The 16,377-nt window shown below is 35.1% G+C and overlaps 1 protein-coding gene across 4 annotated transcripts in view; it reads right to left on the bottom strand.

Annotated features, from left to right (window-relative positions):
• Window positions 1–16,071, bottom strand: part of LOC120773526 (F-actin-monooxygenase Mical) — a 92,787-nt gene extending 76,716 nt beyond the window's left edge. Inside the window, exons 1-3 of one of the 4 annotated variants that reach the window (XR_005705175.1) lie at window positions 16,042–16,071; window positions 14,893–14,990; window positions 3,337–3,428 (exon numbers count right to left, since the gene is read on the bottom strand). The gene's annotated coding sequence lies outside the window, so the exon portion shown is untranslated. The other 3 variants (XR_005705171.1, XR_005705173.1, XR_005705172.1) reach the window with 3 other exon arrangements.
• Between the last annotated feature and the right edge of the window lie 306 nt (window positions 16,072–16,377).

The following is a 16,377-nucleotide window of genomic DNA, read 5'->3' as shown; positions in this document are numbered from 1 at the left end:
TTTTCACATTTTCTTGAATAATTACCTAAAGACAAATGAACTGATCACCAATGTTTGCTTAGTGTTCAGTATATATGTATGTACATAGTTCTTCATCCAATGACCTACCAGGTTTTTGATCTGATCCAAAATTGAGTTTTGGCAGGCCAATAAAGACCAAAATTTTAAGGGATCGTCTCAATGTGAAATTTTGTTGCATTATCGGATAGTATATACTGTAAAAAACATTCTCTAAAATTTTGAAATCGAAATTAAAATTATTACAGTCGCTACAGCGTTTCTTGTAGAAAAGAAACAACAATCTTTAAACGCGCTTTTCTTAGAATAGTGCTTTTCAAAACGGTTTCCACTCTAAAAGGAAAAGTTTTGAAGATATCTGGTTCCAATTTGCACAGAATTTTTTTAACGTCATTATCTATCGCGCTATGGAAGTTTTTTTTTTTTGAAATATTGTTACTTCTTCTACGAAAAACTGTCGAAAAAAGAATCGTCGTGAATGTATTTATTTATGCAAAAAAATCGGACTAATTAGATGATTTCAACATTAAAAAAAGTAGCGAAAATCAGAGATTTTCGGAGCGTCACCCTGAGACGATCCCATTTATCAATTTTTAATTAATTGTGGGGACAATATCTTCTAGTAAAAATTTGTTTTCTGAGTCCATATTCATATTAAAACTATTGAAATAGTATTCCTTTTTATAAGACGGTCACGTAGGTGTGCCGCTAGCTACAAGTGCCTATTTTTATTCTTTTTTCTTTTACTCTCTTTTTAAGTTTAAGGTTTTTTGGTTTAAAATCTTGCGTCAAAATTATTTTTTTTTCATGTATATGAACCCAGTACTTTTTCAATTCATTCATTTCATTTTAAATTATGTTATCGGATATATTTAAGTAAGTTTCTTATTTATTACATCTCTCTTTACTTTTTCAAATTACATAATCATTTCAATGCACTTTATTTATACGCGATTTCACTCTATTTTAAACGAAATATTTTTTTTCCACCTTTATAAATTACAAAACAAACTTATACCAAATTTTTACTAAATTGCATTTATTTAGATGTTTTAATCCTTTTAGAACTAAATTTTTTCCATTTAAATTTTTTGGTTCTCATTAATTACATAACTTTAGGTATAAATGCACAATTTCAAATTCACCGCGCTTGCTTTAGGTTTTCATGATTATTATACATTTTTAATCACAGCTTCGTTAGCTACAAAAGGTGTTCGCGTTTAATGATTTATTAACAAAATTTTCACTTTTTTTTTTATTATTTAAAAAAAGTCTAGTGCTTTTAATTTTCTACATGCTTTAAACGTTTATGTGCAGAAAATTGCCGAAAATTTTCGAAACTTAATCGACCGCAACCGCCAGTAAAACTGAGAATTTGCGGTCTGTGAAAGCGCCATCAAGGCAAAGCAGCAGGCATGAGGAGTAGCCCAACGCGAACACGGGCGCGACGTGGTTCGCGGCAATCAGTTGGCTTCGCAAACGCGGAGGCCAATTAAAAGTAAATTGATTTCCACTGTGCTGTAGGTGCAACGATAGATAATCAAAAATCGAGATAAATACAGTGGAGCCGCGAAAAGTGCAACATTAGTTTCAGACATAATTAATAATTAATTTTTCTTTTGCTGAACCAAGTCGTTTCACCTTTTTCATCAACAAAAAATAAATAAATATTTAAATAAAAATAATAAAAATTAATAATAAATTGACAATCGCTGGATCGACAGGTTCGTATGATTGAGTTAGTACTGTAAATAACAAAAATAGCCCGAATACGCGAGTAAAAAATGTTGTACCTACACATGGCAAACACATTAAAAATAAATTGCCATATGTACTTGTATTAAACGTTTAGCACTTTGGGACATGCAGACATACTATACACTCAACCAGATCTAAGTGAGTGCCTGTCAGTGGCTCTATCGTATAGGTGGATGTGCATCGATTGCCAATTTTGTTGCATACAACTTGCTAAGCGTTGATATTTAGTTAGCGATCGGTTGTCAGATCCGAATGTATTTTTATACGAGTTAAGTAAATTGTTGGCCGCATAAGTGGCTATGTTGCAGAGACTCCCAGTGAGAGTGAAACACACACAAGTAAGAGTACGATAGTTGGGATATCAAGCGGAACGTTTGACATTTACGAAATCATTAATAGTGTTATTAGGAAATCCGAAGATTCCAAGAAAGAATTAGAGTGGTTTCCAATTATGGCATATTAAAGAAACAGAAGGAACGTTATCTTCGGTTACTGTAATCCTTTAATAACATTCGCAAATAAAAAAGCTTCTGTACAACAAAGTTCTTGATTTGATTTTCATTGGCCCGACCTAACAATTTGTTTGGAGATTGTACTCTTGTATGTATGTATATGGTAGAGTGGATATGCCCAATTTCGTCAAGATACTATATCGCCAATTTAAAAAAGTTTTCCATAAAAGGACCTAATTTTGGTTAGTCAGTTTGTATGGCAGCTACATATATCCAATAGTGGTCCGATATCGGCGGTTCCAACAATTGAGCAGATTCATCAGAAGAAAAGGATGTGTACAAAATCTTAGATTGATATCTCCAAAACTGAGAAGGGACAGACGAACATAGCTAAATCGACTCCGCTGGTTACGCTGATTATTATATAGGGTCTTCGACGTTTCCTTCTGGGTGTACAAAGTTAGTTTATTGCATATTTGATGGGAAATGGATAACCCGTTACTAATACATTTCGTATTTGCACTTCGTGCCTTCTAAGAATAACTAAGCAACTCAGCCAATTCTACTTTTTATGCTTTGGCTTTTAGAGAGAGCCAAACTGTATTTATTGGCTGCTGTTTTAAACAGCTATTGACCCAGTAAACTATGCCCTTTCTTTAGTACTGCAAGACACATACATACATCCAAACGAATTAGCATACGAGTATGTACATTAGAGAGGGTCGTCTTTTTTCCATAAAATCTCGTATGCGGGAGATGTTCTACGGATCGTTTTGAACAACTTTGATAAACAGACTATGGTCCAAAAACCAGTTTAAAGCCACTGATTTTAAAAGCGAAGTTAAAATATCTGAATAAACGGTTGTATGAAAGGTATGTGGTATAGTAGTTTAATCTGACCGATTCTGACAAATGATGAATAGAATATCCAAATGCACCTGTGTATTAAATTTCATTCGGATATCTCAGAAACTGGCGAATAAATTTTTTTGATTTCTAAAGAACTTGACGTGATTTTTCCGTTTTTTGTCTGTCTGTAAATCAACCCGATCTAATGTGCATACTAAGAGTTTTTATTGTTTGTGTGTTTTATATTTAGCGCACTTACCTCAAATAATATTTAAAATGAGTACTTTTTAAAGCATTTGAGTTGATATACCGTTATATAGGTATAGCTTATTTTTAAACTTTAGAGGAAATCTGAAAAAAGACAGAAAAGTGTTAAAAATGCAAAAGTAAAAATGTAAAATAAATTTAGAAGTATAAAAAATAAAAATAAAAAAGGGTCCAAATATATTTGCAAAACACAGAGGCGTATAAAAGCAATCAACACTCGGCACTGAAGCTTTGTTAATTAGAGTAAACGAATCGTCGAAATCTTCGCCTAATCAACACTTACTGTTTCATTTTAACACGCGCCGACGTAAAGTGAGAGCCAACAACTTTACAACACCACGCATTTGTTTATGATTTCTGTTTAGGCTTCTTCTTCCTTGTTTAGCGCTCGTTAACCCTACCAACGCCGGCGTGCAATGTTACACCGTCGTTGAAATTGAAGCACGTTGAAAAAAATCGCTCTGACCTTGAATTCAATTGAACGACAGACCTACTCACAGACAAAGTCAAGTGACAAAGCCATTGTCAGCAGCAGGAGAATACCAAGTACACCACTTTAAATCAAATAACAATAAAAACAACACTTCAGCACAAAGTCGACCAAAACATCACACCGGCGCTCATAGCAAAACTGACGAGAGTTGAACTGCACAACAACAAGAACAACGCGTCATGACATCGACACCGAATATTATGGCGAACACTACGCAGCCACGACAACGATAGAAAGGGGACGAAGAGCTGCGCGAAGGGGAACTGAACTTATCACAAATGCAATGAAATTTGAGTACGTTAAGTCAAATAAAAAGTTAGTTTTCTGCTGCATTTTGTTTTATTTATGTTGTTTGTATGTTTTTTCGCTTTCGTTATGCTTCTTTTCGCTACAATCGTTTTGGAGTGTAGTGTGGTGGAGGAGGGGAGTGAGGCTTAATGTGGCAAAAACAAATTAAATATGTATACATATGTGTTTGTAGAAGTAGTATTTAATTTCAGGAAAGTAGGCAAGTAATATGGATTCCCATTTCGATTTCTTTGCTCCAAAGGCATATCTATCAGGGAGTATATCTGTATATTCGCATGAAGAATAATTATCTAGAAGAACCGAAGAGATAACAAAATAGTTGAGAGGTTCTCAAATTTATTGCTTGGAATAACTGTATTTAAATATCGACATATCTTAGTCGAGGAATCACGACTTTCTTCTTTTCTAAAAAGAAATGTATGTTATGAAACTTTATAGTTTATATACTGAGTAAAATGAGAAAAATGCTTTATCTACTTTTATAAACATGTACATACATATGTGTTAAAATAATATATTTTGAGTTCTCTCGGCAATAAAAGTCAATCGTCAATAAATATTAACAGCCTTATCTCTACTATTACAAGTACTTGAGAGGGTTATTAAAGCAGTTCTTCCAATACTCACACTCGAACGTGAAGTTGAATCGATTGCTTGAAATATGAATATATGTATGTACTTATTCAAGATTATAATTTTAAAATAAGACACTTTAAAACAGTACAATTTTTATACTCTAAACAGTTACTAAACTAAGAAGTTTGTAGCAGAGAGAAGGAAATGTCGGAAACCCTATTAAAAATGTGCATATATAAATGAGCTGAGCCGATTTAGACAGGTCCATCTGCCTGTCCATATGTTTCTATATACATACTTAAACTAGTCCCTTGGTTTGTAACATTTTGAATAGTATGTTCATTTCTCCCAAAGAACCTGCTCATTTGTCAGATATCGAAGCATATACTCCCACCTCTCTCGAGCAAAAAATAATAAGACTTTTTAATTTAAATTTCGCACGAAAACCAATTCCTCAAAAAAAAAAATTTTTCGTCTTTCTAAAGTACATAAAATGAATTCGGGGATTTTTACGATGAGTGAAATTGTCAAACAAAGAAGTTCCATTAAGTTTGGTGTGTCAAATTTCTGGTGCCGAAACGTTCAGAATCTTTGAGAAGGAATTCGGTGATAATTATTTGCCGCGGAAAGCGTTTTTGATTGGTACAAATTATTCAAAGAGGATTGAGAACGCATTGACTACGAACTACGTATACGGCGGCCATCAGCATCAACTGTCAATAAAATAAAGGAATTGGTGATTGAGAATCGATGATTAATAGTCAGAGATTTTACTGACATCGTTGGAATATCGGAAGGATTAGTGAAATCCATTTTGAAACAATGCTTTCCGATTATCAGGATGTCATGAAACGTATTATTTCTGGCGATGAGTCTTAGATCTATGCTTACGACTCGGAAACAGACGATCGATCGGCCAAATATCATGGCAAAAGTGATCCGAATTCGAAAAAGCCACGTCAAAGAAAGTCGAAAATCGAGGCTAAGCCGATTACTGAGGTGTGGAGGAACTGTCAAAAGAAATACTATTTGAATGTTATGCGTCCTTTGCGCGAAGCTATTCGTAAAAAGGAGTCGGAATTACGGGTCGACAAATCTTGATTTTTGCAGCACGATAATGCACCGTCGCATACTGTATTGATTCTTTGTGAGTTTTCCGCCAAATTTTCAACCAATATTATGCCGCAACTACCGTATTCCATTTACTTCGGGCTGTTCAGCAAACTCAAACGACCGCTCCGGAGAAACCGTTTTGAGTCAATTGAAGACATTAAACGAGAATCCCCTTCGCATTGAAGGCTATTCCAGAATTTTACTTTAACAGCTGTTTCGAGGACTGAAAAAAATCGTTTGCACAAGTGTGTTGAGGCCACGGGAGATTGATTTGAGAGGGACAACATAGATTTTAAAGAATAAATTAATAATTGTAAGGTTATGAACAAAGTCTTACTATTTTTTTGCTCATAGTAGTAAGTAGGTGCTATATGAATTGATAGTTCAAACTTAGGATAATTATCTTTTTATACCATTTAATAATATAAAAAATGCCCCTTCAAAGGGTATTATAGTGTATAGTTTTCAAATAAGAACCGAAATGGTAGTTATAAAACGATTTTTGGTTATAACTATCTAGCGCCAACTACCGGTTAAGACTTTACAGAACAATCTTCCAGGTTTCGATAATGATTCTCTGATAACTTCGTTAAAGTCTTTGTAGCATTTCTTCATAAAAATATAATTATACAGTGCTACCACCGGATATTGTCAAGATAATAATGAACGAATGAAAGTTCAAACAAGTTGGTATTGAATTGACTTCAGATCTATAGTCTTCAGTGACGATTGACCTTCGACTAAATCAATGCATCATACTGAAAAATTTTTAAATGCAACGAAATACGCTTAAATCGAAATGCATACAATTTACAGCTATTTTTTAATTTCATTCACAGAATCTGCAACAACAGTGCAACAATAAACAAAAAATCAATTGACAGATGCAGTAAATGTCAGAGAGTTAACAATTTTAGAGTTGATTTTACATGCAAGTGCAGAGTTGCATTTTTCATAGGCACCATTTATCTAATGCCAATAAACGCTTAGGTGTATATGTATAGGTGTGTGTTATGTTAAGGGGTGTCTTTGTAAAAACACATTTTCTCACCATTCGATAAATGGATGAACAAATGGACCAACTAGCTAGGCTGGCCGGCTCGACCCAGCTGCTTATTAACCTCTTCCCATGCTGCTCGCCGTCGCTTATACGCCTATACACGCGCTGCAGCGTTCGTGCGGCACAACACCTGTCCGCCTTTGAAACACGCTATACGATTGTGCCAACCAGTGTTCATATGTATTTAACATGCAACTGCACAGAAATGCATTGCAGCCGTCATTTTTTCGACCAACAACGAAGTCAGCATATAAATAAGTGTATATGTGTATATTATAAATAAATCTAAACATTGTATGGCTGTGTGTGTGTGTGTGTTATGTACCATGAGCTTTTGTATCAAATGTTCACCTCCGTGGGCGCCCAAAAGGTACTCGTTCCGAGAATGCTCGCGTTCGCATTTGCACTTGCGCTCATATTTGAAATTTTCAAGCTTCAGTGACTTCTTTTATGCTGCCTGTGACGTTGTTCATAACATTTTCAATTACATATATGCAAGTGTATAAACCTATGCATGTACATACCTATCTAATGTGTATAAATTACCATAATACATACAAATAATTACATATATATGTACACGTGTGTTGCTCGCGCTGTGTGCCGCTACGCCTTGGTTCGCCCTAATTACTTTTACTGCATTTTACTGATTTTAGATAAAATCCGCATTAGTGGCTCAGCGCAGAGTTTTACTCTTGACGGTGAACAAGAGTGCAGATGTTGTGGGTCATGCTACTGAGGGTAATCATAGACTGACGATTTTATTATATTTGTCGAGTTTGTCATTTAATTTATTTAAATCCAATTTGTTGGTCCTTACCGTAATGTGTTTGCATATGCGTTGGTGCACGCTTTTAGTGGCATACGAGCTTTATATTTGCATAAACATAAACGAAATTTGAAATTGCGCTGCCAAAGAGTATTTCCAGAAATTCCTTAGAAATTGAAGACATTGTCAAATGAGACAACTCTTTGTAAAGAGTTCATGAAAGCTTAAAAATGGAAAATCTTTTATATAAATAAAACGTTTTTATCTGCAAAATTAAGTTTGTGATCGCTTGACTCAGTATTGTTTGATGTGGATGAAAACCAGCAAACAGAAAATACGCCATTTTTAACTTACTTCTTATAAAAGCGAAAATACAAGCCAGCTAATGTTCAGATAAATTTCCCACATTTTGGAAGGCCAATAACCGAAAATAGGGATAAATAATGGAAATCGTAGAGTCCGATGGTCATGTAAGCACTGTCGATTAACTTCGTTTGCACCGAAGCTAGACTACTCTTCTCTAATAAAGAGATTGGAGCAAACTCTTGTAAGACCCAAAGTGGTGATCTAGTGACTGATGTGGAAAACATACTGAAGTTATAGCGGGAACGCTTCTCCAGCCTGATGAGCGCCAGTGAAAGTATTACATCTGGAGAAGGCGAATCCAATTCACCGATGGAATATATGTTCCATTTCCTGACTATGATAATGTTCGAATTACCCGCCTGAAAAACAACAAAGCAGCAGGGGCCGATGGATTACCGGCCGAGATTTTCAAGCACGGGGGCGAAGAACTGATAAAGTGCATGATATATGGCATCAGATATGGTCAGATTGGGACCTAGGTGTGCTCTGCCCAATTCACAAAACGAGCAGCCCACATTCTACGTCAATTACCGTGGGATAATCCTCCTTCATATCGCATATAAGGTCTTATTAAACGCAGTGTGTGAAATACTGAAGCCCACCGTCAACAAATTATTTGATTCGTCGATTTTAAAGCGGCGACAGCACGAAAAAGAACTGCAAAGCCAATACGGCTGTGTAAACTGACGTTGAGCAACACCAAAGTCTTCATCACGATCGGGAAGAAACTCTGCAAACCAGACGGTTTCAAGAGAGGTGTCAGACAAGGAGACCTCCTATCGTGTGGCTACTTCACTCTATTGATGGAGAAAATAGTACAAGCTGTAGAGCTAAATAGAGAAGATATAATCTTCTATAAAAGTGTACAGCTGCTGGCGTACGCCGATGATATTAATATCACTGCCTTCAACAATCGCACCGTTAGTTCTGCTATCCCTAGACTGAATAAGAAAGCGAAGCATATGGGTCTGGTTGTGAAACAAGACGAAATATCTCATCTCATCAAACAAACAGTCTTAGCATTCGCAACTTGGCTCGCACTTCACTATTTACAATCATAACTTTGAAGTCGTCGATAATTTCGTATAACACCAACAACAACGCACAATAACTCTTGCCAACAGATGCTATTTTGGACTGAGTAGTAAAATCCTCTCTCGACAAATAAACACTAAATTCTGCATCATTATCCCCGTCGTGCTATATGGTGCAGAGGCATGGACAATAACATCATCTGATAAGTCAGCCTTAGGAGTGTTCAGGAGAAAACTTTTGCGGACGATTTATGGTCTTTTGCGACGACATTGACATACCATAATTCATCAAATCAAAAGACACCGGCAGCGCTGTCTAGGTCATGTTGTCCGGATGGAAAGGAACACTCCAGCTTTGAAGGTTTTGCATTCCGGTGGAAGCAGAGAAAGAGGAAGACTTCCAGTATGTGTGAGAGATCAGGTGGAGAAGGACGTGGTTGCACTTGGTATCTCCAGTTGGTGCCAAATAGCGAAAGGACGAAACGACTGGCGCACTGTTGTTAACTCGGCTATAGCCGCATAAGCGATGTCCACGCCAGTAAAGAAGAAGAAGAAAAAAGGGAACTTGATTTTTATCCTTCAGTTAGTCCGATATTAGCGTTTCCGACTTATGAGTAGCTTCTTGAAAGAAAAGGTTGCGCGCATAATTTCAGAGCTATTATCTCAACAACTGAGGGACTAGTTGATATACAAAAAGACGGATATGGCTTAATCAGCATGTACCACCGACCATTTATATTTGTTATGGCCACCGACGATTCCTTCTGAGTGTTACATGCTTCATGGCAAGACGGTTCAAGATAGAAAACTAAAATCGCTACATGCAACAGTTTGAGAGCTATTGCATTTAGTGTCAGTGTTCTGCTGTTGTTCAAAGAAAATGCTTATGATAGTACTTCGAAAATCAAGAAAACACTAAACTCAAACAAGAAGAGAATGTTTTATGGGTTCGAAAAACCGTTTGTGCTCTTTCTATAAATCAGTTGTCGCAAATGTAAAATTCGTTGCAGTCGTATACATAAATAATATGTATGTATGTAAGGCTATTTGTTAAATGTGTCAATTGTGATGCTGGATTACTCATATTTCTATAACTTTTCTGCAGCAAAGTGTAAACTAAGAAATAAAAACAATTTGTATAATGGCCTGTGACAAAGTTTCTGAATATCGCCGACGCCAGGAAGTACAGAGTGCTGTTTGTTGCACAAATAGACCCACATACAAACATATTTATGTACATATTTCGATGTATTTAAACTGCTCTTAAAACTGGGTTTGTTGTTCGAACGCGAAATGCTCAAGTGAAATGGTGCCAAGAGTGCAAACGCTGCCGCCACTGCTGACGCTGGCGATGCTATTACTGCAAGTCACAGTGCATAAAGTGCACAATGCCTCACACAAATGGAAGCGTCAAAAGAATAGGGCGGAAAATATGGCGATGAAAAATGCCCGTCGATCTATGTGGGGTGTAACGAATTTGTTAACTCGTTAGCATGGGAGTTGGTGGATAATGGCGGCAAGAGAGTCGCATAATGGTTGGACTGTAAATACTTAAGCTACATTAGTTATCCTACAGTAGTGTTCGGAAAATTGTATACGATAAGGTTTACTTCGGTTTGCAACCAACAGAAATCGGAATTTATTCCGCTGCTTAGATTAAAAAAGAGTATTTCGTATTCCTTCCATTATTATGAAACAAATACTTATGTATATCTAAGAAGGTGGGTTTAGTATTTTAAGTCCATCAATCCAACCGCTTCGCAGAACTTTTCTTCACCGACTATGAAAACAGTGCTTAAAAAGAAATCTGTCTAAAGTTTCGTGAGAAGATTATATTAAGTTAAAAAATTCTTACAAATGCGCTCATATCTCCGAAACTATTTTCCGGATCAACTTCAAAATTTCGAAAAAAATTACTTCAAATATATGTATGTACGTACATTTGATATATGTACAAAACAAGTCGATTTTTCGAAAATCATAAGTGGATATAACCCCCTAAATGACATGGAAAGCTTTCTTCTTTCTGATGGGCCTTAACTCACCTCACCTAACAGTATTAAGTATGAGGAATAAAAATACAAACTTTATGCCACCAACAATTCTTCAATTATCAAATTTAGAAAATAGCGAAATATGAAGTGGAATTTATTAGAGTAAATGCAGCGCTACAACTTCTAGTAGCATAAAAACTAAGTGTCGCAGCCCAAAAAATTCATTGAACTTTTTAGGTTTCGTACCTCGTCGTCACTACAACTACACGCACATACATACATATCAGAGAATACGTTCTATTTGTGTCGGCAGGGTGAGCAACCAGTGCAGCCAATTCTTTTATGTTCATGTCCTTTCTTTCAAAGCGTCAACTTGGAGCCACATTCATGCATGACATCATACCAACAAGACGTAGAGGCGCCAACCAGATACGCATAGCAAACGCGAACGCACAAGCAATTTTTATGCTTTTTGATATGTGGCTACGGCTACTACTTGCTGTGTCATACAGAAAAAATTCAGATATTTACATGCTATTTTTATGTGGTGCTCAAGAAAATAGCCGCCTGAAGCGTTTCACTTGCATGGGATGAAAGCTGTAGAGCTTCTGACTGACCTTGACTCACTTGGCGCAGCGAGCAGCACTTAATTATTTTCAGCAATTGACTGTCAGCATCAAAATCAGCAGCAACTTCAGCTATACGGCTGGTGCTTTTAGTAATGCTTGCTAAATTACAAGTAATGTGGTTGGAAATATTCAAGCGTGCAGCTGAGCAATTTAGTAACGGAGAGTGTAAATAAGCATTCAAATCAATTACTAAGTGACAACGTGTAGCGTGCTAGTTACGTTGAACTCGCCTCAAAGCTATGCAAGTCATCTAGCCGTGGACTGAGCGCTTCTGAGTCATGCCGTCAATGGTTGCTTAAATTATTCGACACAATGGAATAAAACTTAGTCGCAGCTGAAAAAAAAACAAAGTCTTTCAGCCGTTCATTCAGAGCCTTCGTCATTGTCGTAATGATTAACATCGTGTTATCGCCGCATCGTATGCACATACATACATATTTTTTATGTGTATAAGCGCCAAAGTATAACCTATCTGCAGCGGGCGCTTTCCTTGTCTTCATCGGTTTTGTTTGTTTCTTTTCATATTCACACCAGAATAATAGTGCGATAAGTTGTAGTAGAGCGCTTTGTGCCGGTCATGAACTTTGCAGCTGAGCTAACGCGTTCGTTGCCTGGGCTACGACTAAGTGGTTATCTGCCGGGCAGACAGCAGCTTAATAATCAACTAAATTTATTGTGCATTCACTCGTTACAAGTATATGTGTACATATATGTATATTTATATGTATGTATGTATGATGTAACGCTATGTGTCTGTATGTACTTATATATGGAGATGAAAGAAATTGCTGCATTCACGCTGGTGATACCCTAGGTGAAGATTATTGAAGCATTATGATTTGCATTATAACCGGGCGGAAATTTGTTAAAACTGAAGCAAAGTTATACCGTTAAAAGATAAGGGAACATGCTGGCGTTAAGGAAAAATATACCATGTGAAGAACTAACAGACTGGGCAATAATTTTTTTAATTTGCGAAATTTAATTTAAAATCAAATAAATTATTAATAAAACAATAATACCCTTCATAAGTGCATTTCTTACAGCACAAAAGGGTATAAAAACACGGCGAGTTGATTTTGATTTTGATCGGCTAGTTTGTATGGCAGCTATATACATGGAACTGATCTCAGCAATATGTTCGGAGATTGCAGCGATTCCTTGGAGTATAATCGCCGGCATATTCGTGAAAATATTTCGACAAATATAAAAGTTTTTCATGCAAGAACTTCATTTAGAATGAGCAGTTTTTATAACAGAAAAGGACGTTTGCAAAATTTCAGACCGAAATCTCAAAAACTGTAGAACTAGTTTGCGCATATGTACATATGTACATGGCTAAATCGATTCAGCTTATAATACTTATCATATATACTTTAAGGCTCCGACGTTTTTTGGAAACGAGAACAATATCTGAGATCGAGGGGAAGAAAAATACAATTATAAATCGATAACAAACTATTCGCAGTATAAAAAATATGTTTATAGTCGGCAATTCAACCAAAAAACTTAAATAATTAGAATTTATAAGCTTAAACATTAACGTTTTTGATTATGGATATTTTTTCAAAGCACGTCGTCTTAGAATGCATTTAGTATGCATCAATTAAACTTAAACGTTTGTTGACCACTCTCCATAGCACTGCACAATAAAAGATTTTAGGTAGTTTGCTTAATGCTTTGTTCGGTATACATTTCCACGGGCGACGAGCAAACACAGCTGACAATAGTTCAAATGCATAAATGCCAAGCCCCGGTGGCGTTTGTGAATGGGGAGAGCGAAAAGCGGCACATTGACATGGCAGTCTGCGACACCTAACCCCAGGCGAAGTCTTGAAGCGAAGGAAAAGCGAAATAAAAAATATTCGCACACAAAAGATACTCTCTTATTTAGGTAAGCAAGCGCTGTGCAGTCATTAGATAGGAACCAGCGAAAAAGTTCAACTTGGACTCTTAAAAAGTTTAAATTATCTGACGGCGGTTCTTTTGTTATTTTAATAGAGGCAGCGCCAAGCATTCACAAACATTGTGGAGAATGACTTAAGGCTACAACAACAACAACACAAAACAGCGATGCAGCGGTTGAGATTGTTACTAGTTTGCTAAAAATAGCGAATGTTAGTGACTTCATTCGCGTTTATAATTACCACGTTTATTTATTTTTTTTGTTTGTTGTTGTTTTCATATTTATATCTAACATTTTTGTATTCTACTTCTTTCAGAGCCGCAAAGCTGTAAATGATAGTATTGTCAGATAACTGTTGTATGCGACGCGCGATAAGATAAGGAAATAACATTATTTTTCCCAAAAATATTTAGCAACAACTCACAAACAAAATAATTTTTATGTTGAAGTTAATATTTGAATTTTAATAAACATCCAATAATCTGCTCAGAAAGTTTTAGTAGCGATTGGCAATATCCACAAGGAAGTCAGATCGACTTATCAACTAAAAATTAATTATTACTGACCAACATTCTATTGTCGCTAGAGCCGAATTCAAGTATTATGAACAATCGCTCTCAAATCAATAATTATTTTATTTTACCGTTGCATGCAAATTATTTTTGTTATTATACCTAAATTTATAAAAGTGAACTCACGGGTACATAAAACTTACTTACATGCATTAGTATATACGGACATACATATGTATGTATTTAGGTAAGAGTATTTGCATGCATGAATTATATTTATACAAAAGTTTGTATGCTTAACGCCACAGCACTGTTTGTTGCTATTTATGCTTATTTTACCAACGCTGAACTCAACGATTGAGTGTCGGACAACTATTTTAAGAATGCCAATTGTTCGCACCTGGCTTTTTAGCAAATGCCTACCCATGCAAATCGAAATTTGGCACAAAATGGAAATTTGAATATTTATTGGAATTATTGAAAGTTATTTATTTTTTGCAATACCAATTTGGCAAAAAGAATTTTGTTAAAGTTAAATTAAAATTTGTTCATATAGAAAACATATTTTTTTAATTATTTAATCTTTTTCTGCTTAGAAATAAACAAACTATATTGTTTATACTATTCCAAATCAGATTTTATCGAAAATCAACTCAAAATTTCTGTCTTAAGCATATACTTATAATTGCATCTATAAGATGTACTTATTTATGTATGTAGACACATACATACATATTTTAGTTATAAACAAAAAAATACTGAATATATGGAAATTGTTGGTACTTACATTTCTCGATATTTTCCAAATGCTTTATTTATTCTTAAACTATTTTTCGATTTTTGGTTTGTTGTGTTTTATCTCTTTTGTTCAACAGAGGCCTCGTACTACAATTGAACGTCGAATTTTAGTCGATAATAGAAAATAGGGACGAAAATAGAAAACAAAATATCATAATAAAAACCGGTTGCACTTTTGTTTATGAGAAACAGCACGACGAAGTATGTACAAGAAGTATGCATATATGTATGTATGTATGTATATACATATGTATATGTATTTGCATTCGTACATGCATACATTTGTATGTTTGTTAAAGAAGGATATTTTTGGACTACTTCTTATTTTAGTAAAAATTATCAATAATATAAAAAAATTAACAGTAAGAAAAATTAGTTTCAACCAATCTCATTTCCTAACTTGAGCCCTAACAATGTCTAATCATTACTGCGATAAACAATTAGGTTTTATATTACTAATATAGTCATCTCAAAATATGCATTATGGGATAATCTACCAAAAATTCTAAACAACTACAAAGTATTTATTGAAAAATTTGTTCAATGAATGCTAAGTGCTTCAACAGAAGCCACCGGCCGTACTGTTTACCGTCTGACTAATTCTGAACGTTTATCCGTCCACCCAAATTCGACTCTTATGCGCAGGAGTATCCAACATATTTAGATACATATACAAATAAGAGTCTGATTAATCACACGCGCCGCAGAAAACAATTCTTTTTATTTTCTATAACGCCAAAAATAAATTGGAGGTATTATTTGATTTACAATCGATTTTGTACACTAGAAAGCACACAGCTTTTTAAAATTTCACCAAATAACTTAAAAATATATTTTTTGTTTAGCATTCACTTCTTTTATTTGCATTTTCTCCGGCTATCGCCATATTTTCTGCTCAATTTCTTTGCTTTTACTATTCTTACATTTTTTTATTATCGTGTATTTTCAATGCATGCATTCACTCGTTGTTTCGTAACAATCGGTTATTTTTCGTTTGATTGCACATAAATTCAATCAAATTTTACACACTGTGATTTCAATTTGTATTAAATATGTTATCTGTTATCGAGCGGTTGAGGAGTTTCTGCTCCTAAATTATTTATATTTCTGAAATAAGGATTAATTAGAATGCGCTCACCAAAACCGTTCATCACATTCAACTCTGCCGTTTCACGAGAAATGACTGCAGTGACAGGTAGATTAGGCCCCAAAATGCATTACTGGGAAAATCCCCCACATTTGTAGTAGTAGATTTTAATGTGTACACACGTACCATTAAATTCGTCTGCTCATAGAGATTGTCAATGATTTCAACTTATTAAAAACTTTTATATGGTATATTAGATTTACAAAGAAATTTTGGTTAAAAATTACAAATTATACATAAAAAAATTAAACAGATTTTTTTGTTCAGTAAGTTGAAATATGTTGTAAATTCTGAGTGGCATCACTATTGCAGAGGATTTCTAATATG

The sequence above is a fragment of the Bactrocera tryoni genome, chromosome 1 (genome assembly GCF_016617805.1).
Source record: "Bactrocera tryoni isolate S06 chromosome 1, CSIRO_BtryS06_freeze2, whole genome shotgun sequence".
Taxonomy (NCBI): Eukaryota; Metazoa; Arthropoda; class Insecta; order Diptera; family Tephritidae; genus Bactrocera; species Bactrocera tryoni.
The sequence above is the reverse complement of the archived record's forward strand: the minus strand, read 5'-3'. Positions and strand labels throughout refer to the sequence as shown.